At 43.9% G+C, this 16,697-nt stretch overlaps 2 long non-coding RNA genes across 9 annotated transcripts in view; one reads left to right on the forward strand and one right to left on the reverse strand.

The window, feature by feature from the left end:
* Positions 1–16,697, reverse strand: part of LOC131836797 (uncharacterized) — a 140,603-nt gene that overhangs the window by 107,436 nt on the left and 16,470 nt on the right. The window lies entirely within an intron of this gene.
* LOC131836798 (uncharacterized) lies at positions 196–14,796 on the forward strand. Its single transcript, XR_009355796.1, has 3 exons — positions 196–305; positions 9,703–9,769; positions 14,604–14,796. It is a non-coding gene; the product is annotated as an uncharacterized LOC131836798 (long non-coding RNA).

Below are 16,697 nucleotides of genomic sequence, written 5' to 3' on the forward strand. Positions count from 1 at the left end.
CAGACAATACTCCGCATCCACTAGTTCACTATTTTTATGTGCATTTAGCTGACTTCAGCTACTTGTTAGGAGGCAACTTTGGACAGTGAATGAGCAGGTCTCTGAGCCTTAGTCTCACCTAAAACTTATTTATTTATTACTTTAATGACTATCTGAGCACCTACTGTGTGTTGAGCCTAACAACAGACTGTTTCCTCAAGAGCTAAGAGGTGATCTTGTTTATGGAATCTTCAGCTCAGCATGTAAGAGACGGACAGGCCAGTGGACATAGCACAGCCACAGGAGGAAGACAAAACAGGAATAAGGTAAGAGGGGCGCCTGGGTGGCTCAGTGGGTTAAAGCCTCTGCTTTCAGCTCCGGTCATGATCCCAGGGTCCTGGGATTGAGCCCCACATCAGGCTCTCTGCCTGTCAGGGAGCCTGCTTCCTCCTCTCTCTCTGCCTGCCTCTCTGCCTACTTGTGATCTCTGTCAAATAAATGGGTAAAATCTTAAAAAAAAAAAAAAAAAAAAAAAAAAAGAAGAAGAAGAAGAAGAAGAAAGGAATAAGGTAAGAGAAGCGTGGAATCTGGGGGAAATGGTCTTGAAGGTCAGCAAGATCCCCAACGCCTACTGTGACTCTCTCTAATTCACTACTAACACCCGACGTCCATGGACCCCAGGTCCCCCAACTCCCCAAGAACATTCTCCTCCCTCTCTCCAAATACAAAATGTTCAGGGGGGGAAAAAAACAGCAAAAATTAAAAAAATTAAAGTCAATGGAGAGGAAAAAGTAACTTTGAGAGTTTGTCTTTAAATCTGGGCTAGCTCCTTCAGACTTTAGAGCCCCGAGGCAAGGACCAAACTTGAGTCCTAATTTATTTTAAGCATCCAGCTTCCCCACAGGTGTTTGTCTCATCGGCATTAAAATGGTGCCCTTAGAATGAACTTCTCTGGGGCTGGGGTAAATAAACATCCCTCTTCTATGAGATCATGTCTCTTTTTCATAAAGTATCTTTGTTCTGTTCTCCTGGAGTTGCTAAATGTGTGCTTTCTCGATATTGCAAATGGGAAGACCCTGGAGAAAGGAAGAGTGAGCAGAGAGGAGGCAGGTAGGGGGCTGAACAAAAAATTCAGCAAACCGCAGCCCAGCCCAGTCCAAGCGTCTGCCTGGGGCTCATCTTGGAAGAAGCACATACTTCCAAGATACAAACTTTCAATCCCCACAGGAGGAATAAGGTCGGCCAAATCTACTGACTTCGGGCTAAAGACCTATGTCTCAGGAGGAGAATAGGCAATAACCGCAAAGGCCGACCTGTTCCCAAGTCTCTGTGGACCTGTGTCTTCTGTGCACTACTTCATCACCAAGCTGTTCCTTCCCAGGGTCTGCAAGAAAACCCCTCCAGGTTAGACCACAACAACCAGGAGCAGTGACCTCCCTCATCCCTGACCGCACTGCCCCCAGCTCCTTCACTTCCTACCAGTGCCCAGCCCGTGGCCCTTCACTTCTGGATCCAGGAGTACTCCTGGGTCCAGACCTGACTTTGTCCCTCAACACAGTCTTCTTTGCAATCCAAGAATGTCCAGGTGTCTTCTGTGAACACATCACAGGTAACAGCTATTGACTAGTGAGGCTTCTAGAATTAGACAGTGTGCTCACCCAGAGAGGAACCAAGGAGAGGCGAGAAGACAGCAAGGCTTCCCTAGTGACAAGGAGGGACCATGTTCTCCCAATGGCACACATGCAGCTGGAATCAAAGCACCCCAATAAATGGCCCATGGGCTCTGCCAGGGGTGTTTCAGAGTCAACTCTTTTTCCCCAGTCTATTTTCTGACCTCGTGTGCTTCTCCCTAAGCTAGTCCTTTCACTCAAACTCCTGCAAGTGGAGGTATGAGCCTCAGCCAGCCTTCACCCCTCTGGATCTCAGTGTATTTACCCGGAAAATGGGAATACTGGACCAGCTCCTCTCTGTGGTCCCTCCAGCTCTCTGCGCACGAGAGTAACACACAGGCCTCACACAGAGGCTCTTCTCTTATGGTTTCAGAGCCATCAGCGACAATGTCCCCTCTCTCCCTCTGAATCAAGTTCAATTCATGTTTCATTTGCAGCGGGCTCCCCGTACAGGTTGATAGCTGGTCAAGTTGGAAATAAAGGCAGCACCTTTCAGGGAGCAGCTAGTCGATGGTCACTCCAGAGAAGAGGTTTGCTCTGCTCACCCACACGCTCCAGGAGTAAATACCTCCACTCCACCATTCATCGTGCTTTACACACACATCATCTGAACCAAACCCAACAACGTCCATCTTAGGCTCTCCACCTCCTGGAGAAGGAATCTACTTCCTGGAGAAGTAAATTGGAGGTGGAGGAGCAGGAACTTGACGTTAAACTTCATGCTCTTTTGCCTTTGCCATACCTGCGGTCTAGAGCGCCATGGAAAGCATCGGTCCAGCCTGGTTAGGACACCATGCAGCCACCTCTTAGCCATGCCTCTTTCATGTTTTACCTATTGTTTAGATATCATATGCTCTTCCTATTACTGTAGCAGAACCTGCTCTTATTTTTGGTATAAAACTTTTATTGTCTCACTGGCTCTCACGAATGTGTTTCTCTCTGTGTCAAATGCTTAATAAGTAAAATAAAATTCCATTACAAAGTCAATGAAAAAATTAACACCTATAAGTGTTCCCAGACTTTACTAGGTGTTATGCTTCAGGGGGAAAATTGAGTCATGGCACATTTAAGTATATGCCATGATGAATAGGTCTGACTGTTCTCTTGAAACTTCTGCAATTTTCCTAGTCCCTCAAAAGAGACTCCCAGTACCCAGACCCTGTCACTTTTCTCCGAGACCACCCAAGAGTGGCTGTGTGCCACACCAGCTTGTCATCCTGCAGCTTATTTTGACAGATCCTACAACCCATTCTGGCCAGCCAGTCCTTCTATCAACCTGTCCCTGAATTTCTTAGGCAGACCATAAATGAGGCCAGCAGATTGCTATTGAGTTGACATGACGCAGATCTTCTCGACTTCTCCTTCTTTTCATTTTCCTCTCTACAAACTTTTTGAAAACTAAAAAATTAAAAATCCAGAAAAGTACAAATCAAAAATGATACAATCACCCAATTTCCACCCCCCTAGAGTTGACCACTATTAATAGGTCCTGTTGACCTCCCCTTTTCCTTTGGTTTTTAAATTTAAGAATCACTCCATTTGGTCAAAATGCTACATGTCTATTATAAAAATGTAAAGAATATAGAAAACACGAAGCCAAAGGTTAGAAAAAAAATCAAAAGCCCACAGCCAGGAATAACTGTTCATATTAAGTTAAAATGATCACACATGTCTTTCGATGCCTAAATGTACAAAGAAGAAAAGACAGATAAATAGAGAGAGGAAAACTGCATTTATTAAAATGGGGCTATTCTTATATGTGCATTTTTTATTAAAAAGTATTAATTTGAAATTTACTTTTAGTTTACAAAAGTAAAAAAAAAAAAACTACAGTGAAACAGCAGAAACTGTTGAATAGCAAATAAATGTTTCTTTACTTTTAAAAAAAAAATGTTTTTTAAAAAGCTATCTCCAGGGGTGCCTGAGTGGCTCAGTCGGTTAAGCGTCCAACACTTAGTTTCAGCTCAGGTCATAACCTCAGGGTCATGGGATTGAGCTCCACATCAGGTAATCTGCACCCATCAGGGAAACCGCTTGAGATTCTCTCTCCCTTTGCCCCTCCCCCACTCTCTCTCTCTCCCCCTCTCTCCCTAGTGCATGCACTCTTAAAAAAAAAAAAAAAAGATATCTCTCAGGTAAGAAATTAGTTCATTAAAAGACATCTGAGGATTGCAAGTCTTTTTTAAAGCTACTTATTTTGGTTCAAGTGTCTCTTCATTCCCTGCTATTTGCTATGAGAGATGAAGATTTCCGTCTTCTCACACACTTCCCATCCCCCCGCTTCCTGATGTTTGCTAGTTATAGTATCATTTTTACATTGTCCATGCTTCCGGCCTTCACTTTGTTTTTTACCCATATTTCTCCAGCGGTTTTTCCACGAATTCTACATTTATCTGAATTCAGTGCCCCACACATGCTGGCTTTACCTGCATGTATTTTTTTCCCCCAAGAAGTTCACACAGGTGCTGCATTCTTTAAATTCTTCTGTGCTTCAACATCCCTTTACACCTGGACATCATCTTAGACAGGTAAAAGGATCCAAGATCAAATGTTTCCCCAACAAGACTTTAGAGTTCTAGTTCCATTGTCTTCTGCCATTAAATACTGTGGGGAAACCCGAGACCAGTCTGTTTTGTTGTTTTGTTTTGTTTTGTTTTCCTCCTTGTAGAGGACTTGTTCTTTCTCTCTAGATTCCTAAAGAATGGCTTCTTAACTAAAACATGTCTTAGTGTTGAGCTTTACGCTTCTAATTTTTCTAGCACATAATATGTGCCCTTTGGATTTGCAGACTTGGTTTTGTCTTAACACAGACAACAGTTCCTTCATTATTTCTTTGACTTTATCTTCAGAGACACCCCTACATTTATGGTTATTATTGTTTTTCTGCATTTTACATCTATTAGCTTCCATTTGATTGCTTTAATTTTTGTCTTTTTAATTACACTTACCAAGACTGTCTCAAGCCTTTCTATATTAATAATTCAACTTTCAGCAAGTTTAAATGTTGTTCCTTGCTGTTCCTAAGTATTAGTTACATAGTGACCTCTTTAGTTCTTGAGTTGAATTCCACAGTCCTCCATAAAACTCTTTGAGTGTACTCTATTGTTTTATTATCTTTGAGTTATTGATTTATTATATCTGTTCTCTTATAAGGTCAAATCGTTCTATAACATAAAGCAATTGCAAAGAATTTTCTTCTGTTCTTTATGTTTTTTTTTCTAGAACAGATTCTGTGTAATATACTTCTTGCTTACTCACTTCGGTTTGTGGTTTGTTGCATCTTTTGCTGGAGCAGGTGTGCACTGCTGCCCTGCCTTTATATATTGTTCATGCTCAACAGTCCTGAATAGACTTCCTAGCTGGTCTGAAGTAGCAAGCTGACTTCTTGACTCTCTTCCCACTGTCTCCAAAAGGAGCTTAGTTTTAAGTCTAAGACACAGATGGACAGCTCACTGGAGATCGTGGTGGGTAGAACAGCTCTGGTTAAGAAACTGAATCCTGCTCTCTCTTTCACATCTCTTGGTATCTGTACTGTCCAAAGGGTCACCCTTTGGCAACACGTGTATCTCATTCACATCGCAAGACACCTTGCACTTCAATGGGTTCCTCCAGTTTCCTGCCAAACCTGGAGATACCCTCCCCTTTCTTTCAGGTTCCATTCCCACCATCTCTCAGTGGGATGAAATAAAACACAAGGTCAGTTTACTCAGTTTCCTTTTCTTACTGGGTGATTCATAAGACTTCTCAAAATTTTACAGCCTCCGGCTTATGTTATCTTCTGGATGGTCTAGCTTCTAGAGAGTGTCCAGGCCAACCTGGAATTCTACTCTGTTCCAGTATCTTCTCTTGTGTTTCCACAGTGGCTAGGGGGTTTGTTTGTTTGTTTGTTTTTGTTTTGTTTTGTTTTAAGTTTATTGATCTACATTAGGTCTCTTTCTTCCTTCAGTGACTTTTTTGCTTGTGTTTGCTTTTACAATTTTTCCTTATTTCATTGGGTTTTGGGGAAACTATGCAATGTGAGTCTACCATGTTAACCCCAAATTTCTCCAGATGTTGTTAAATTGTACAACATATTCCCACATGCACCCAGGATTGTGAAAAGTTCCTGGCACACCAGCTGTACCTATTTCCTTTCTCTCCTACTCAAGAATGCATATAAGGGAAAGCAAGTGAGAACCACCCCTTCCTTCAGTAAGTACTGGATGAGCAATCACTCTCTGGGACACACTGTGCCAGACATTATAGTGACGAGGAGAACAGAGCACAGTCTGAACCATCATAGAGCCTAGATTCTCATGCAGCAGGCAAACATTCATCCAAGAATCACACAAATAAAGTTAAACCGATTTGGGGTTTGTAAGATGAAAAGAATTCTGTGGATAGATTGGTGGTCACAGGGGCACAGTGATGTGAATGTATTTAATGCCACTGAACTGTAGCTTAAATATGGCAAATTTTGTTATTTGTACTTTACCACAATTTTTAAAAATGAGAGTAAGTGTTAGTAGAAGGAGAAAAAGAGTGCTATGAAAACATAAAAGAGGGTTAAGTCAGGAGACCCTTCCCTGAGGAAGCAATGATCAAACTGAAAATCCAAAGGAACAAGGGGATGAAAGTTATTATAGGGATAACCTTGAAACCACTCCAATTTATAAAAAAGATAAATCATTCACAAATGTTGGTACTTTATTATTGGTATGGCAGGATAATGTATTTGAAATGTTAACCAATGTTTTCTCTATATCCCTTTTCACCTTTCTATCCTTCTCCTCCTGCCCACCCCCAAGCAGCAAGGTTAGCCTGGATTTGTTTTGTGGGGAGAAGGGAGGCACTGAGACACAGCAAGGAGAAAATCAAACAGCCTTTAAGATTCATCCTAGATTTTGGTGTTTCCAAAAGACCAGGCATTAGGTGAAACAAAGAGAATTGGGGTTACAGCTGTTTAGAGAGAAATCGTGAAGAAAAAGCAAGGATCCCTCCCATTCCTCAATTTAAAAGAATTTCCCAAGCTTGAGAGAGAAAGCCTCAGGGGAGGCAATAAGATCATAGAAGCTGGGGACACAGAGGAAGGGCCACTTGGGGCCAATCCCAGGGAAGCACTGAAATCCCCAGGAAGGCTTCAGGAGAGGCATCAGAGAGCGGGAAATAGGCTCCCCACTCTTAGGGAAGAACCCTGAGAGGCAGCAAGGTTCAGAGAAGGAAGAGTCGCCCGGTTCTTCTGGAGCAACTAGACAGGGCTACAGCAGCCTCACAGAGTGAAATAAAGCAATTTATGTGCCTGTAAAGGCACAGGAGGTAGGTGTATGAGCTAATGAATCTGAAACTTATGGGAGAGAGGATGGATGCCTCCTTGGCAACCTCATTGAACTGATAACCAGGGACGATATAAGTAATGGACTTCTCAAGAGATGCCCACAGCCCAGATGACATCCAGGACTTAAAGGATTGCCTCTGTGCTCATACTAGTGTCTTCACACCACCCTCTCTCCCCTGCTGCACCACCCATCCCAGAATTAGAGACACAAAATGACTAAATGAAGTTTCTGCCCTCCTAACAGACGGAGGGGCAAAATGAAATGAGACTGACTCACAGAAGGATAAAAGCAGGCTACAGTCTGGGCTGCCTGATTTCCATGCTGAGATCCACAGTAATAGCAAATGTCCCCTTATTTACTCCTTATAGTTCCCAGTAATACACCTGTCTGTCATGGCATGAAGATTTAGAATCACTAATGCACATGTTCACACGGCTGGGATGTCACATCGGTTCAGGGCATCAGCCATGAGCAAGGGCCAGTGCTAGGTCTCTCCGACAAAGGGATCTGCAGTCGTCAGTTACAGGCCCTGATACAAGAACCAGCAGCCCTTCCCTATTGTTTCAGCACATTGGCTGTTGCTTTCATGATACTCTCCATTTAGGAATTTGATACAATTGATATATTCCTTTACGACAGTGATAATGCCTTAACTTGTCTTTTTTCAATCTCCTTCTGAATGTAACTTGTCTTTTTTCAATCTCCTTCTGAATGCTCAGCACCTAGAACATTGCCTGGTGCATAGTTTGTCCACCGTAAGTATTTGTGGAATGAAAGATGGCATCTTTGTGTCTTCTATGTGGTAGAATGTCTCATACAGGGTATAGAATTAATCCAAATCTCAAATGGCAGCCAGGAGGCCTAAGTCTAACACTTGGCCAATTCCATAAAATACTGGATATAAGCAAAGACAGCCTGATGCTTTCATGCAACGTGGCCTAATTTTTAAGACTCAAAAATTCAGATCCAGCTGAGTCCTAATTGCAAAAATATTCTCAACATCTGGAGTGTAGAATACTTAATTGATTGTTCCTATCAATACCCAGTTGAATAGAAGCCTGGAGGTTAGAACCTGCCACTTCTAAAATATTATTCTAAGCTATTTAGGCCTGTAAGTGTTCCGTTAAACTCACAATAGGAAAGTAACACTGTGTTGAGTACTGAGAGCCATCTGTGTGGGAAGCAAAGCAGGTTCCAAATAGTGTGGTTATGCCGCCCTCTCGTGGGGAAAAGCCATAGCATCTGAAACATTCCTGGGAAAACCCTACACTGCGAATACTGCTAGTAAACTATGTGAACTGACCACTTTCAGTGACTTTGTAAATATCACAGATGTTATTTATTTTATTTAATCTACCATAACAACCCAACTTTCAGTGATACATTAATATCCCCACATTACAGATGAGAAAAGTGAGCCTAGAGTAGTTAGTAGGAAGAGCGTATCCAGACCCAGGTATGTCCGATTTCAAAGCCCATACACTTTCCTATAGGATTATTATCAAGCATAATTTGTTCCAAGCTGTATCTCTAGTGTTTTATAAGTAGTGGATACTCACTAAATGTCAGTTCAATGGATGAATGAGAGAAGTAGCAGTTGCAGCTTTGCAACAATGTATGTATCATGCGTTGAGTGCCCCCCGCCCCCCCCCCTCCGTCCCGCACAAGTATCTTTAGATGGTGCTCAAGCAGGGCCAAGTTAAGACTTGTTCTGATACAGTTTTTAGTTCATTATTTAAAAGCACCCTCTTTTTATAGATTTATGCATTCATCACTTAACAAGTATTTATTAAGAACCTACTGTGTGCCAAACATGGTTCAGGCTACGGGGAAGCTTCCACAGCTTGAATGATGGGCCTAAAGCTTTGTGGCCTCTTGTTGCCTTTCCTTTCACTTCTCCAAGAGCTGGAACTACACTGCTATCCTGCATCTATTTGCCTGGTGGTGTTTTGCAGCACAGGTCTTGGTTATTAACATTCTAGATTATCTAAATTATTTAATAGCTAGTAGTATGTAATAGCTTAAAAAGGGGGGGAGGCTGTTTGTGGGTTTTTTTTAACTGTATTCCTCAAAACAGCCCTGGCAACAACATTGTCAGGATTTATAAATCTGAACCTCGGGCAGTTTTTGTAAACGTCAAGGGGCCCACTTAGGAACGGCAAGATTTAGGATTAAGGCATTAAGACCCCAAAGCTACCACTTGTTTCACAACTTAATGAGCTACTCCACAAGCAAACATTCAGGAAACATGAGCAGGGAATGGGCTATTTGAGGGAAGACCAGTCTGGCTATCTATCCAGTATATATTACAGTCAATTCAAAAAATGAAAATATTTGAGTATATGTTATTGAACCAAGGTTAGGACAGCGAGAAATGCAAGTCTTTAAATTCCTATTTGTAAAACAACAAAGAAACCAAATAATCACTAAGATCCCTTTCGACTCCAGAATATTCTGATTGAAATTAGATGAAAATTACTTTTCTGTTTTCTTTTCCCCAAGATCAGAGAATCAATGTTAAACATACCCCACCGTGTTCTGAAATCGCAATCTTTTCTTTGTTACTGCAAATGTATTCGTTCAATCAACAAAGATCTATTGAATAATGCTATGTGCAGTAGCTTAATATAGCTTTGGGGCTGGCTCTGAAATGGAAGGAAAGCTGACATCATCGCTTTATATTCTCCCTTCAGCCATCAGCTCTTTGACATCCCTGGATGTTACTTTCTCTCTTATAGGAGGGAAGCACCTTTCCGAAAGACCTCCAAAATATGGCAGAAAGGGACAGAGGAGGTGGCTTTGATGGTGAGTTAAAGCCTAAAGAAGATGTTCCCGCCTAAAAAGAGGCCAGGAGAAGGGGAGAGGCAGGAGATCAGTCTTGCAGACTTAGCTGATCAACGGCAGGAGGCACTGACCTCTCCTTCTCAAATCTGATGTTTGAGTATCCAAAGCTGAGTCTCCCCCCATCCCCAAATGTCAGGGGCCTATGTATCAGCTCTCTTCCTGAGAAATTTCTAAGGTAAGAAAATAGCACAAAAGCCTCTGCTGTGCTCCTAGCCCGCGGGCCACTACAGGTAGCCAGAGACCATGTGGTGGTGTTGGTGGTGGTGGTGATGGTAAGCTCATTCATGAAGGAAACTATTCACGCAGGACTCACTGATGGTCCTGGGGCTCTTTCAAGTCAACCCCATGGCTGTCCAGAGAGCCAGAGGTTCCCACAAGACCTATGCATGGGGACAAGTGGACTGAGGGAACCCTCAGGCACCCTCAGGAGACCTTGCTGACCAGCTTGTCAAACATACCCCTCAAACATAAATTCCCCATATCCCTGTCTTATCAGAGCACACCTCCGAGTTACCAGAATCCCGACTGACCACTAACTAGGTGTCATCATTAGCAAAAACTGTGACCTCTGTGGGTCTTTACCTTTTCTAAAATGAGAGGGTAGGATTAGAAGATATCAAAGGACCAATCTAGCCCTAAACTTTCCTTTTTAAAAAGTCAAAGTAAAATTGCCATCCTAGGTAAGCCCCTTAGCCTTCAAAATCAATGGCTTTAGAAGCTACGGGTCTGCAAACTCAGCTCTGTCTCCCCAGCTACCTGCTCACAAAATTGCCCAAGGCAGGTAATTGGCTTGAGTGCTGCCTACATGTTTAAAGGCCGCTCTGTCCTAAGGTTGGACTTACTACGTTTCCTACTACAGTCCTAGCAAAAACTGGGATCTAAAGCAAAATGAGATAAATAAGGAACAGCCGGCATGCCCCATGTGGACAGAGTGGCTTACTTAGCTGCTGCCGCTGTCAGAGCTTCGGAGCTTGTACTTGCCTTATTTGGGTCATTAGGCTGTGTGTAAAGATGCTCTTTTAGAGTCAACCCCACTGAGCAATCACCGCACATAACCTTGAATTTGAACCTTTGTTTCTTTAGCTTCAAACACAGGAAATGCTCTTCTGTGCCTGGCTGCCTGGCCTTCAGGTCTAAGGGGCAGTTTTTGTTTACATGCCTTCTAGCAATGGCTTTTGCTCAACTCCCATTTGAGTTTAAGCTGTTAGTTTGTTCCACTAACAGCAGCCCTTCAGGGCTGCTGCGGGATCTGAGCTTCTCCATTAGAGGTAACAGTGTTTTTATTTCCTTGCCTCTGATCTATATGCCAGGCAAGCCCTCTCACATCTTCCTACAGCTCCTCCCTCTAATTTACCTCCTGCAAGTGCACCTGGCAGGCTCACCTCCACCTGGTCACTTCCTGGGCCCAGCAAGGGCTGACATGTCCCAGCCCACAGTCTCACTGCAAACATTAATGTGGCTTTCTTTACTTAACTCTCAATGAACATACAAAGTTTCTACTCCGTCTGGGGAATATTCGAGTTACCCTGACTTATTTCTCACCACTCCGTTCTTATCTCTCCCAGTTCATGGGCCCTGGCAAGCTCACACAATCTCCCTCTTACAAAGTATCCTTTCAAAAGGAGTGGAAAATTGGGGTTTTCCTTTTAAGCCAGAGATTCTAGGGTGCCTATAGGCTCAGGACTCTGGGATGTTGGGTGATTTTCCCCCTAAATATCCGTTTCCATCACCCCCAGCCCAACATTCTGAGAAAGACCCACCCCTGTCCTGCTGGGTGTCCAGACCCTCATGGCCTCTCTCTTGCAATTCTACTCTCCACATTCCACTTGGCAACTGCTTTCATTAAAAGAGATTGCAATTCGAGTGCCTGGGTGGCTCAGTGGGTTGACCTCAGCTCAGGTGATGATCTCGGGATCGTGAGATTGAGCCCCGTGGGCAGGCTCCGCACTAGGTGTGGAGCCTGCTGAAGATTCTCTCTCTCCCTCTGCCCCTCCCCACCCACACCCCCAATCCGTACTCCACTCACACTCTCTAAATAAAAAATAAATATAAAGAGAGTGTGATGATTTTTTTAATCCCCAGAAATGTTTACAATATCTCCTGAAAAAAGTGGGGGACTGGGGGGTTCTAAGTATTGTATATGTCCTCCAAGGGTCCAGGCAAACTCTCAAAAACTTAAGCTACCTCCCTTTGAATGAGTCATAAACACCAGCAAGGAGCAAAGTTGTCGGAGTAGTGTCATTACCAGTAATGTGTTATTTCTGTCTGACTCCTGTGTCTTATTTCTTAATTGACTCTGAACCCAAAGAAAGAAGAAAGTGAGATTTATTATCCTCCTCAAATCTCAATAAAGGAAACAAATACTAAACAGATAATATATAAATTTAAAACTTTACTGCAAACTGCGATAAATGTCATGGAGTATAACCAAGTGAGTAAGAAACACCTCAGTCCTGCTGGGTTTCTCCTCTACTTCCTACCACACTTCCTGCGCTTCTGACACAGGGAGGTCCCCACCCAAGTAATACTGTGACCAGGGCTACAGTGTTCTACAATTTAACTCAACTCTGACACTCTCTACCTGGAGACAGCATCAGATCGCTCAGGTGAAGGACTCATTCCCACAATACTACCCCCCACACACACGCACTCTGCTTCAGATGCCTGTAGCAAGCCCAGGTTGTTCCCTGTACTTCTAACCCATCAGCTATAACCCACTATACCCTCCTCCGGTTCAAAGGACATAGTCTAAATAGATATGAAAGTGGGCAGGGAAGCTTCCCTCGGCGATGCCGAGTGCCATGCTTGTGTTCCTCCACTAATGGACACCAACGGACACATCCGCCTGGCCTGCCTCTAGTATTTCAGGGTTCAGGGCACGAGGACGAATGGAGGCCCATAAATCATGTCTCTAACAAACTAAAAGTTATAAATTAAGCAAAATATGTTCTATTCTCCTGTCAAAACAAATACATCTTCACAAGAAGTGTGCAAAGCTATAATCATCTAAATGCAAGTGGGCAAATATCAGACAGCTGAATTTAATTATTATTGCACATGCCTGGGTGTACTGTTGTGGTCACATATGGGTGAGTCATAAAGACATACGTAATTTACAAATTACACATTAATTCCAAAATATTTATTTTTCTTGCCTTAATTTCAGCAATATCTCTAATTATGTTGTTTAATCAGATTTTCAAAATTTCTTTTCTATTGACAGTAGTGCCCAATTATGTGATTTTTTTTTTCTTGAGTCATTGAAGTTCTTAGATGATTTTTTAATTCCAGTTTTGGGAAGCTACTGTGCTGGGGCTATAACAATTTGAATTGCCAGGAAGTTCTTAAAGCATTTTTGATTAATATTTTCTAATTTTTAATGTGCCTCATACCACAAATAATAAATTGCTTATGGACTGGCTTTGAGAAAGACAGCAACTGCTGGAGACATGGGCTCTCTCTCACTGGGATTCAAAAGTGATAGAACAGGGCTGTATAAGAGAATAGCATGGAAGGGGTGGAGAGAACTTTATTGCAGAGAAACCTGATAAACGCTACCCCTTAGCCAAGTGATCAAGGTCAACATCAACAGTGATGAGTCATATCAGTCATATATACTCTTGATATGACACAATGGAGAGGGCCTTTCCCTTCTGTGGTCTTCCTCACAAAACCTATCACCTCCATCAAGTTAAGTCCCAATTGAGGGGCATTCAGCAAAATACCCCCGCAGTATCCCTCAAAATTGTCAATCTTATCAAGAGCAAGAAAGACCTGAAAAGGTGTCACAGGCCAGAGGTGCCTAAGGAGATACGATTAAATGCAATGTGGTACCTTGGGTGGGATCCTGGAACAGAAAAAGGAAGGTGAAAAGGGAAGGCTGGATAAAGTATGGACTTTAATTAACAAAAGTGTATCAATACTGGCTCATCCATTGTGACAAATGTCCCTTGGGAACATAATATGTTGGGGCACCTGGGTGGCTCAGTCGGTTGGGTGTCTGCCTTCGGCTCAGTTCATGATCCCAGGGTCCTGGGTCAGCATTGGACTTCCTACTCAGCCCAGAGTCTGCTTCTCTCTCTCCCTCTGCCCCTCCTCTCCCCAAACCCGGTTCATCTCTCCTTTTCTCAATTGCATTCTCTCTCTCTCTCTCTCTCTCTGATAAATAAAATCTTTAAAAAAAAAAAAAGGATTATAAGATGTTATCAACAGGGGAAAGTGGGTACAGAATATACAGGAATGCAGCTATCATCACAAACTTTTCTGTAAATCTAAAACTGTTCTAAGATTAAAAGTTTATACATTTTTTAATGTAATGGAATATGTCAGAAGGACAACATGGCCTCAGATGAGACCTCCCAGCAGGATAGGAGAAGCTAAGAAGACACCATAGAGAAGGAAAAGGTGGTTTTGTGATACAATCATACCAGGGCTGAGACTGTCCTAGGAGAGACCTGTCTGGGCACAGTAGGCGCTGATTCATCTTGCCTCAGCCGTCCTAATGCTATTAGGACATACTTTTCAGGAAATAGCCACATGTATGTCGCCAAGAGCCATCCATAAACTTGGGAACCTCGGGCCATTTTTCCTATAGGCCACCAGAACGGAATCAGACTGGGTGAATGAAGGAGCAGGGAACCCTATCAAACAATGGCCACCAGGGGGCGAACGAGGCCATCAAGAGCACCAGGCCGAGCTCCGCGCGGTCTGGGACAGGGACCTAGAAGGGTGTGTCTGAGATCCGGCTCCCCGGGAAAGTGGCAGGCAACAAGAGAACGATGCTTTTGATTCTCAGGTCATGGTAACGATCGTCAGGCCGACTGAGGGAATACCAGGTGTGCACGTCCAGCGTCACAGCCCCGAATAATCTGCAATACGGCTCATTTCGATTTCTCAGCTCCGTGCCAGCCCCTTCAATAATAGCAGGCAATTTAATTTCATCTGTTAGGGGTTACGTTCTCTTTACTCTAATAAAGCAAATGCTTCTGGTTGCTTTGGTTTTGTTTTGATCACCTCCACTGGGAAACTGAACCAGTCCAAGATCTAGTCACACCCCATCCCAGGGGACATCTTAAATCCAGGGGAAGTTGACATCACAAAGCGGCAGGATTAGGGGGTGGAGGGTGGGGAGGCATTCCTGGCCCCTGATCTCCTGCACTGTTCTCTGAGCCCAGCGGTGGCTCCCCCTGCTGACCTGGCTCACAGGTTGGTCCTGTGACACACAAGATTCTGTGTCTTCAGCCACGTATTTTATGGCTATCCACCCTCTCTGTTCCCAGCAACCAGCCGGCCGGTTCTCAGGTTCCACGTTCCCTCTCCCTGAGCACATAAGAACATTCAGATCCTCTCCACATTCCAAGCCGCACTCTGGATCCTCCTGTGACTAGACGGTCCATGTCCCCATTTTCACAGCTTCCCTAGGCCTCGTGTTAGGAGAATCTATGGGTTCTATAACCTCCCAGAACTCACATATAAAGCCCTCCCCCACCGATACGATGGCATTAGGAGGTGGGACATTTAGGACAGGATTAGTTTTGGACGGGGTCAGTATGGAGCCCTCCTAAAGGGGACTGGCACCCCACGAGGGTCCCCCGAGAGGCTTCTCCCTCTCTGTGCTCTGCCCTGCACGGATACAGTGAGAAGTCTGCAAGCTGCACCCTGGGAAGGGGCTCTCACCCTGGGAAAGAACCCACCTGTCAGTATGCTGGTCTCAGACTTCCAGCCTCCTGAACTGTGAGAAATAATAAATTCCTATTGTTGATGCATCTCCCAGTTTACGGTATTTTGTCAGAGCAGCTCAGACAGACTAAGACAATTTCTCAAAAGGCTCAAGCAAAAAACAAGGCACAAAAACGTCTGTATTTCAAACCCTTCGATTCAAGGAAGGAATTTTTCTCCTGTCCTGGACATCGCCCATGACTGCCAGCAACCCACCCCGCACAGGCACACATGGTACCAGGACACGTCTGGGTGGGGAGAGGCAGAGTGGGGTCATGGGGAGCACTCTTCCTCCTCTGCTCATGGCCACTCACCAGTTCTGCTGCAGCAATTAGGGGCTCCTGTTACCTCTCTCTTCTTTCCTATTCCGGAATAGGAAAATAAATTCTTTTCTCCGTGCCACATCAAAACCCATCCTGCCTTAGAAATCATGACCTTGGCATCTTTGTCTCACCCTATAAATTGTTGCCACAGCTACAGATGCGCTTCCCTTTAGCTACCAAATGAAGAAGAAAGACAGCTGTTCTTAGCAGGTGAAAAAATACTGCATCAACTCATACTGTAAAAGACTATACCCCCCCACACTCTAAGTAAAAAAGTGGGGGGGGGCACCTTGATTTTGGCTCAAGTCATGATCTCAGGGTTGTGAGATCAAGTCCCATGTTGGGCTCCCTGCTGAGTTTGGAGCCTGCTTAAGATTCTTTCCTTCTCCCTCTGCCCCTTCCCCTGCTCTTGCTCTCTCTCTCTCTCTAACAATAACAACAACAAAAAATAATAATAATGTCTATGACCCCTCTAATTATCAACCCTGGGGCAGTGTGTAGTTTCCCCCCATGTTCAAGAAGAAACACGAGAGGTGGCAGGTGGAGATGGATCCGCATTTAGGTCCCTTTGGCTTCCCCACCCCTCAGGTTCTTCCCCCTGGTGTTCTGCCTCTGTCCGGCTCTATCAGTCCAGTTTCAATCAGAGAAGCAGATTTCAAATTGGGTACTTACATACATTGTAGGTATTTGTTACAGAGGTCTGATCTTACACAGTCGTGGGAGTTGATTAAATATTCTGTCTTTGCACCTGATATTAGAACTTGCCGTCCAAAGGGCAGAAAGGCAGGAAGGGAATATGGGGTAAAATGGGGAAAGAAGGAGAGGCTGGAGCCCACACACACAAGCTG

The sequence above is a fragment of the Mustela lutreola genome, chromosome 7, assembly GCF_030435805.1.
Source record: "Mustela lutreola isolate mMusLut2 chromosome 7, mMusLut2.pri, whole genome shotgun sequence".
Classification (NCBI taxonomy): Eukaryota; Metazoa; Chordata; class Mammalia; order Carnivora; family Mustelidae; genus Mustela; species Mustela lutreola.